The 8208-nt window shown below is 41.4% G+C and overlaps 1 long non-coding RNA gene across 1 annotated transcript; it reads left to right on the top strand.

Annotated features, from left to right (window-relative positions):
* The first annotated feature begins 1580 nt into the window (after window positions 1-1580).
* LOC128940650 (uncharacterized) lies at window positions 1581-7180 on the top strand. The gene is made up of 3 exons (XR_008483306.1): window positions 1581-1690; window positions 5297-5408; window positions 6590-7180. It is a non-coding gene; the product is annotated as an uncharacterized LOC128940650 (long non-coding RNA).
* Window positions 7181-8208: the final 1028 nt, after the last annotated feature.

Genomic DNA, 8208 nt, shown 5'->3' with positions numbered 1-8208 from the left:
CACCGCGCCTCCCCTCAGGGCGCGCACCTGCTCAGCGCCTTGATCCGCTCCTCCTACAGCAGCTACGTTCTTTCTTTTTTTTTTTTTTTTTTTCCCCTCACTTATTTCATGCTGGAAATCTTGTTGCCTTGAAGTTATTTTTGGCGGGAAAAAAATAAATAAAAGAGCTCAGATTACACCATAGCTTCTGTGGTGGAAAAAAGGGGGGGGGGGGAAATTTAGAAATATTTTAATGCTGCCCCTAATAATCCTACGAGTACCTGCCTACTTTCACATTTTGTGATTTTCCCACAGAGGAAGCACCGACCAAGAAGTTCTTCTGTAAGTACAACTGAATTGAGCAGGACGAAGACACAAAAACTATGTAAGAGTAATGGTCGGGCTCTGAAGAGCCCTGAGGAGCTGTTACTCTGAAACAGACCCAGGTCAGCAAAACTTTGATCTTAGTATTCTTTTCCATCTAAACTTTGATTCACACCAGGTATTTAAAATCTTCAGAGGCAGGAATCTGTCTGGGAGAGCTCAATAAATAAATTTTCCTTATGCTGTATTTTAAATTAAAATGTAATGTTTATGGGTTTATGTTATTAGTGTAAGTATGTTATTCTACATTAATAGGATTTTTCTATCAAGCATTGAAGGGGAAAGAACACCAGGATCTGAATCAAATTTCAAATCCCGTAAAATTTCACCCATTTCTTCCACTAGCCCATTTCACTTTTTCTTCTATGAAAGTAAGGATATTTTGAAATTTCAATGCTTTGAAAAATACCTTTCTTTTAACACATTCACCTGCATACACTCCTTAGCCCTAGAAGTCAATATTGCCACAGAGGCATGATATCACTCTACCAGATCAAACATATGATTTATAGTGGCCTCTGCTTCTGCTTAGGCAGTTTGGTAGATGATAAACTAAGATTTATTTATAGATTAGGTCCAAAGAGATATTTTGTTGAAATAAAAAGGTTGAATGCTCCAGCTTCCAAACGTTCATTTCAACAAGAGCTGGTCTAAACAGAGATTCAATCTTGCTAATACTGAGAATAATAAATACACCCACCAGAAGGTTTCAGTTATTAACTCTGAGTAGCCTTGTGAATTTACCCAAGTCTGATTAGATTTCCATGAGTTGTTTGTAAGTGTATTTTTAACAGAAAAGGGGGAAGCTGGAGCAGTTCTGGTGCTTAGAATGCTCAGGAATGATGAGAGCTGAACTCCTGCATGCTAACTATTTACAATGGATGTGAAAGAACTTTGAACGCTTAGGCAGCAGCACTCTCATCTTTCTGGTCATGTTAAAAAGATATATCCTTTTGGCTTGTCCTCATGGTGCATTGGGAAATCTTAATTCCTGGGGTTTTATAAAAAAATTCCTATTTTTCCTACTTCCTGTTATTTTAATCAATAAAAGTTACAGTTAGCCACTAACCTGGTTTCCTTCCCTTTTAACCTTTTGTTTCCCACGAATTTTTGCTGTGTCCAGATCAAACCCCAAAGAAATGTGTTTTCTCTTCATGCTTGGTATGTTTGCAGGTACACCCCACCAAACCAAACTCATTCCAAGGCTGGCCAGAGATGTTCACTACAAGGAACTGGAGAAAACAGGATGTTTGCTTCTCTCCCAGGCCTGTGCTCTACCAGTCTGACCTGCTTATCCTCCTTTCCCTTTCTGCTATTCAGGAACCAGGTTGTGCTGTTTAATTTATTCCTACACTTTTCACCTTGCCTTTATGTCAGCGCTGGACGTTTATAAATGCTTTAAAAAAAAAAAAAAAGGAAAAGGCATAAAGAGCAACATCAGGATGAGAACCAGTTTTAACTTCCCAGGTGCAGTTCACCTGGCTGCTTTCCAGAGCCAGTAATTCAGTAATTGCTCCAGGACTCACTGCATAAAAGTGACCAGAGATAGGACCCCTTCTAGCCATAAGTAATTTTAACAGCATTTTGCAGAGCAGCGTTTCAAAATGCTTTATGTTGTCCCAATCTCATGAGTGAAAAACTGAGTCACCCAAAGGTTTAAATGTGCCATCAGACCAGACAGTGGGCTTGGACATCATTTTCTGGCTTCCAGTCCTGTCCTTTGATCCCAGGATTTCTTCAGTGCATTCAAGCATATAATTTCTGTTCATTGTCCCACGTGTATTACTTGTGTCAGGATGAATCACATCTCTGTACACATGGTGTAAAACTGTAAGTCAGCTCTTGCATATTTATTTATTTATTACATTTTTGAAGTGCCTGGTGGCCTAGCATCCATCCAGCAGCATCGAACAGCATCCTAGCAACAACTCTTGCCGCACAAAGTTGATCATTCGATCATTCTGTCATGTTTATTGTATTCCATAAACAGATTTTGTTTCAGTCTCGGGGAAGATGAGCTTGAAATAGTTTCCTTTTTAAAATCTTGACAGTTTAGAGATTTCTTAAAGCTGGATACTGCTTGTATGTTGTTGAAATGGTAGAAAGTCCTCTCTGGTGCAAGTTGCTTGACACAATAATAGGTTATATCTTTTTCAAGTGTGCTTTGAAAGCCACATGAGACAGAGTAAAAAGCCTCAAGGCTCGTTGCAGTTTCACAGCTGGAGTTTCCAGCAGGCTCCTGAGCGTCACTCACGTGGCAGGTTCCACAGATAACCCAGCCCCTGACCACCTGAGCCCTTTCCAGCGTGGCAGTGGTGTGGGGCACGAGGTACTGTGCTCACAGGGGAGAGGGTTCCAGCTGCCTGCTCAGGGTTTCACTGGGAATCTCAGGAGTTCTGGAGGAAGGTGCTGTGCTCACAGGGGAGAGGGTTCCAGCTGCCTGCTCAGGGTTTCACAGGGAATCTCAGGAGTTCTGGGGGAGGCCAGGACATCTGTGAATGGCCTTGGTTCCCTGCAGGGCCTCTCCAGGTGAGTTCCCTCTGTGCTGTCCCTGCTCATGAGCTGGGTGTGAGCAGTGACCCAGTCACCCCTGCTGGACCCCTCAGCAGCCTCAACAAGCCCTGCCCCAGGCCTGCCAATTCAGCTCAGCAGTGAGAGACAGACCTGATAAAACCTGCCCAGCTCACAGAAACAGAGACATGCTTGCACTGAAGCAGCTGCTAAATCAAAACAAGCAGCTGAAAGAGGAATTCTGCAGTTCTTCCATTTTCTCCATGCTGTAGGTTTGTTAGGGCTGTTTATAAAACAATATAGCCACGGCGTTAAAAGAAAGAAGAAAATAAAAATCTTCATTTTAGTTACACTACTCAAAAAATACCTGTACCAAAAAATAGGGATTAAACAAAGCAACACAAAGTCATAATTAAGGCCAGTGCCTGAATTCATTTTAGCAGATTAAGCTGTATTTGAAAAGCAGTTACAAGCTGACTGATCCTTGACTAACTTGAACTCTACATGTGTCCAATAATTTACCCTATGCTGGTGTTTTTCTCAAGGGCAACAAGTACACATCTTGCATAAGTACCCAAAAGAGTCTACTTCAGCACATTTAAAATCTCTTGCATTCAAGAATAAATTCTCCTGCAACAATACAGGAGGAGGAGTTGAATGGCTTTTGTACTTTCTAGAAATTTATGCTTTTCTAACATTTTATTGACTAATCAAACATCCTCCTACAATGGAAAATTACAAACATCAGCAATTTAAAACGCTGTCTGTGAAAAGGACAATATCAGCTCTGCATTTAAATGTCATGCGAGCTGTAAAAGAAGCCTAGAATACTTTTTCCTCTTTCTAGGGTACTACCAGAATGTCATTGTGTATTCTCCGGTGAAATCTCTAATCAATTTTACAGTATAAAGGGGGGCAGGGAGGAGATGGCTGAACTAAATTAAAACAATTAAAAACTGTGTAGGGAATTACCTTGAGGGACTGAGAGCATGGTTATCACACGTAAATGAGTGCCACCCCACATTCAGCCTGAGTCAGTGAGGAAGGAGAGAGAAAAAGGCTGGGAGAGCTGGGTCTGTCCAGCCTGGAGAAGGGATGGCTCAGGGGGGACCTCACCAACGCCTCTCAAGGACAGAACTGGTGCTCTGGGACAGGAGCAGGGCCAGTGGCACAAACGCACACAGGAAACCTGCCTGAAGAAAAGGGAAAACTGTGCTTTGGAGCTGACAGGGCACTGCACAGGCTGCCCAGAGAGGCCGTGGGGTGTCCTTACCTGGACATACTCAAAACTCACCTGGACTTGATCCTGTACAGCCTGCTCCAGGTGAGGAGAGAGGTTGGACCAGAGGATCTCCAGAGGTGCCTTCCAGCCCCAACCATTTTGTGATGCTGTGAAAGGCAAAGAAAGGTGCCAAAGAGGGGAGATGAGGGACAGAAGGGAAAGAGCAGGAAATTGTTGCAATTCTGCGTTAATGAGAGAAGAAATTGCTAAACTGGTTTATGTGTGTTCCTCACAAAACACCATTCCCAGCAACTTTCTTGGTAGTTTCAAGGAGTCAAGGACTAAAAAAACCAGAAATGAAGGAAAAGGTGCACTGCATTCTTGTGCTTATGAGCAGCTCCTTTCCATGAAATGGACAGATGACCAGGAGGACTCTGGCCAGCTCCACAACACCCTTTCCATAAGCATTCCAGCTGGTGTGCTGAGGCCCATGTGTCCAATCTGGACACTCTTTGGTGTCCCTGTGTGCACCTTCTCTCCAGGTCTCACTCCCCACCTTGTCCAAATCCCATTTCCTACAGAATTAAGGTTAATGTGAACAGATTTTGTGTCTGCCCTCCATGAACGATTCAAGAAGGAGCAACTTTAGAATTTCACCAGGTCATTAAATACCAAGGATAGTTTTAAATCCTATCCTTGGGAATTACTGAACAGGTGGAGCCTACAATCTATATGTCATCATCTCGGGCTGCTTTTGAAAGGCCTACAGATTATTATTATTATTATTATTGTTCCCAGGATTATTTCATTATTCACCTTAGAGATTTTATTTACCTCAAGGCATTGGTTCTCAGGGGGCTGGCAAAAGGAGTATCGTGGGCACCAGAGAAGAACAGCTCAGAGCAGCCTGATATTTAATCATAGGTTGGAAATATCTTTTACAGACTTGTCTGTTTGCAACTGTCGCTAAGCGTAGACAATTACTAAATTAGTCAGCTTCATTTATATTTTTCTTAAGGGAGATCTTGGAACATTAGTTACATTACATTTCAGGTTTAAGGATAATAAAGCTATGTGTTCCTCTTGGAAGAATAAAACAATATTATGATTAAAAAATAAATAAAATATAACAAAATTATTGCAACCATACCAAAGGTAAAGGGCTAAACTTTGCCCAATTCTCTATGTTCCCTTCCACAGGGCTGCAGAGCTCTACAGCCACAGGAAGCACTGCTGGGGAGGAGAACTGCTTCCCTGGCCCCTGCAGCTTGGACAGCAGCATGAGGCAATCAGGAGGTAATCAAGGAGAAAGGTGTACAGGAATTGCCACAAGAACATTGAGTCTTACTGGAGTTCCCAGTGCTACTGAAATTCAGAGTCTGTGTTTTCTCAAAACAGCTTGAAAGAGAGCTGAAGTCTCAGGCAGTGTAAGCAAACACAGAATCTTTACTGGCTTTCCTAGATTCTGCTTCTTGCTCCTCTTCCCTTGAAATATTTTGGATGGAGTAGCAGATCCAGCTCTGCAGTCTGCACTTGAGGATGTGGCACACTAGCAAGGTTGGCGGCTTTGTGAATCCACCGAGCTTTTAGCATGTGAAAGGCAAGGAATATTCATTCCGGCTCCCCCCAGGCACCAGGGGTGTGGAGCCTGCCTCCCATTCTCTCTGGCTCCTGGAATTTTGCATTTCTGTGTCAGCTGGGCCTCCCTGCCCGCACTCCCTGAAGGCCGAGCACACCCAGAGCACAGAAAATCCTGTGCAAGCAGCTGGAGCTGCAGCATTTTGGTTCTGTGTGATCCGTGTGTCTATGGCTTCGGTGTCCTTCTGATAGCTCCATTTTTATCTAGATCTGAAGTTCCTCAGCGAGGAGAGTTTTTGTTTGGAAGATACAGATTTCCCTGGTATTTGTTACAATTGGCTGTATTTCGAGTATGTCAGGCGCTTAGTCAGCTGTTCCTGCAACTGAGACTTGTTTTTCTTCTTTTTATCCCTTTCATGCAGTGGAAAAAGTTTCCTGCTGCTCTCCCTACTGATATTTGATATCCTATCTCCAACTGATGCACATATTTAACTTTTAAAGAACAGCATGTCAGCTAGCTCTGCTAAATAAGGCTCTTGCTGGTTTTGAATTGTTTCGTTTTCTTTTGTTGTTTTGTGGTTTTTGTTTTCACTGAAAGATTATTTTGGAGGTATTATTTCTCAGAGGAATGACTTTTTCTAATCCAGCTCCCTCTTCTTAGCAATAATAATTTTTAAAAATCAGTTGCTCATTCTTTGTAGCAATGCATTTATTTAATCTTCAGCATTAAAGGAATGCTTACAGGGAGCAAAGCAGCCAGTCAGCAGCTTTCTTGAATGTCTGCTACAAGTCATTATAATGCAAAAAAGTAGGGAACTTGAGAGATTTGTTTTAGTTTCTCTAGAAGTGTTTTACATTCTAACAGCATTCCTGATAATCATCTTTCCTCCTCTTTTTCTTTATTTTTTTTTACAGGAAATAATCTTTCTGGCCCCCACCAGCAACTGCTTACAGCGGGAAGCAACAGTGGGAAGCCATTAATATATAGTTATTGATGTTGTTATCAAAATGTATTACTAAGAGAAAGGCTAAAAGCTGTCCACTGATCTTTTTATGATCACTCTGCGACAAAAAAGCTTCCAAAGCATCCAGAGAACACTGACCTCCCTGCTTACCTTGACACATAATTTTTCCCACTGTCTTTGGGCACAGGAAGCCCCAAGTGAAAACCCCCAGGTACACAGAGGCAGGAGTGCTGAAGGAATGTTGGAAGGGTGGATGGACTGATGCTGTCCTCTGATGGATTCACTGTCCGGGTTCATGTGTTTATATGAAACCTGCAATGCTGTTCATAGCCCTCATAGCAGTGGAACTGGTGAGAGAGCAGCTCTGGGACAAGCACTTCCAGTTCACTAAATCTTTGCCTTCCTTTGCTTTGCCAAGTTGCACAAAGTCATTGGTTCAAGGTCAATTTCTGTGTGCTTCTTAAAGTGTCCCCAAACCAGCTCTGACACTGCCTCAATCAGATCTTTCTTACAGGGCAGCACCACAGTGTGATGAAGGAAGTAGAACAAACCCAAATATCTGAACCTTCAGAAGCTACTTAAAAAAAAATAAATAAAAACAACAAAAAACCAACAAAAAAGCAAACAACAAAAAAATCACCTTTAAAATCCCCTTGATGAATTTCAGGTCACAGCCTATTGGTGGTTCACTTTGTGCCAGTCAGGGTTTTACATTTCCTCCACCAAGAAGGAAAACCTTTCCACCACCAAAGTTGATGCCAAAACCTAAACCTCTGGCCAAAGCTATTTTCCCTAGAGTAACATCTCCCTTGCTTGCTCTTTTATAAAGCAACTCCTTAACTGCTTTCAGAAATATTCTGGGCATTTGCTTCTCTCTGGTGTATTTTAATTTGCCCTTTTTATCTCTGTGTTGATTTTCAGCATTCTTTCCTCAGTTAGCTGTTCACATTTGATCCTCATAATTCCCTGGATGTTTTCATTTAAAAAAAAAAAGATATAATGAAAAAAAAGAAAAGAAAAAGTGAAAAAAAATCTTCTCTTGGATAGAAAAGATCACAAATAAGAGGTTTTACCTGGTCAAAAGAGCATTGAAAAATCTGAATTTTGTATGGGAAGGGTCACAGAGTAGAACACAAATACATACAGATATTTCCACAGGTATAGTCTATGGAAACCTTTTCCAAAAACCAGTCATTACTTCTGTGGCCCTTATCAGCAAAACAGGGAATTCATGCAATAAAATCTATGTGAAAAGAATTTAGAACAAGTTAAAGAAAGGCATTTTTGAAGCTGAAATAGGCATATAGAAAATAGTGCTTCAGGCACTTCAGGTAAATTTTGTGGCTGAATCACTTTAGAGCTGATGGTTATACATGCAGTTATTGCACATACCAAGATAAGGATAATTAAGATAAGGGTGATTAAATGTCATTCTCATATAGTATAAATTAAATTGTCAAAAGTCAGGAGGTAGTATTTTCCTCCAAAGTTTTTTGTTGCACACTGTATATTTTTAGGGAATATTAAAATATGTTCACCTGTTTCTGGAAGCCTCTGCCTCTTGGCTAC

Source organism: Melozone crissalis, unplaced genomic scaffold, assembly GCF_028551555.1.
Source record: "Melozone crissalis strain CALT ecotype California unplaced genomic scaffold, PUWL_Pcris_2 ptg000033l_1, whole genome shotgun sequence".
Lineage (NCBI taxonomy): Eukaryota > Metazoa > Chordata > Aves > Passeriformes > Passerellidae > Melozone > Melozone crissalis.
This window is presented reverse-complemented; position numbering and strand designations above follow the sequence as displayed.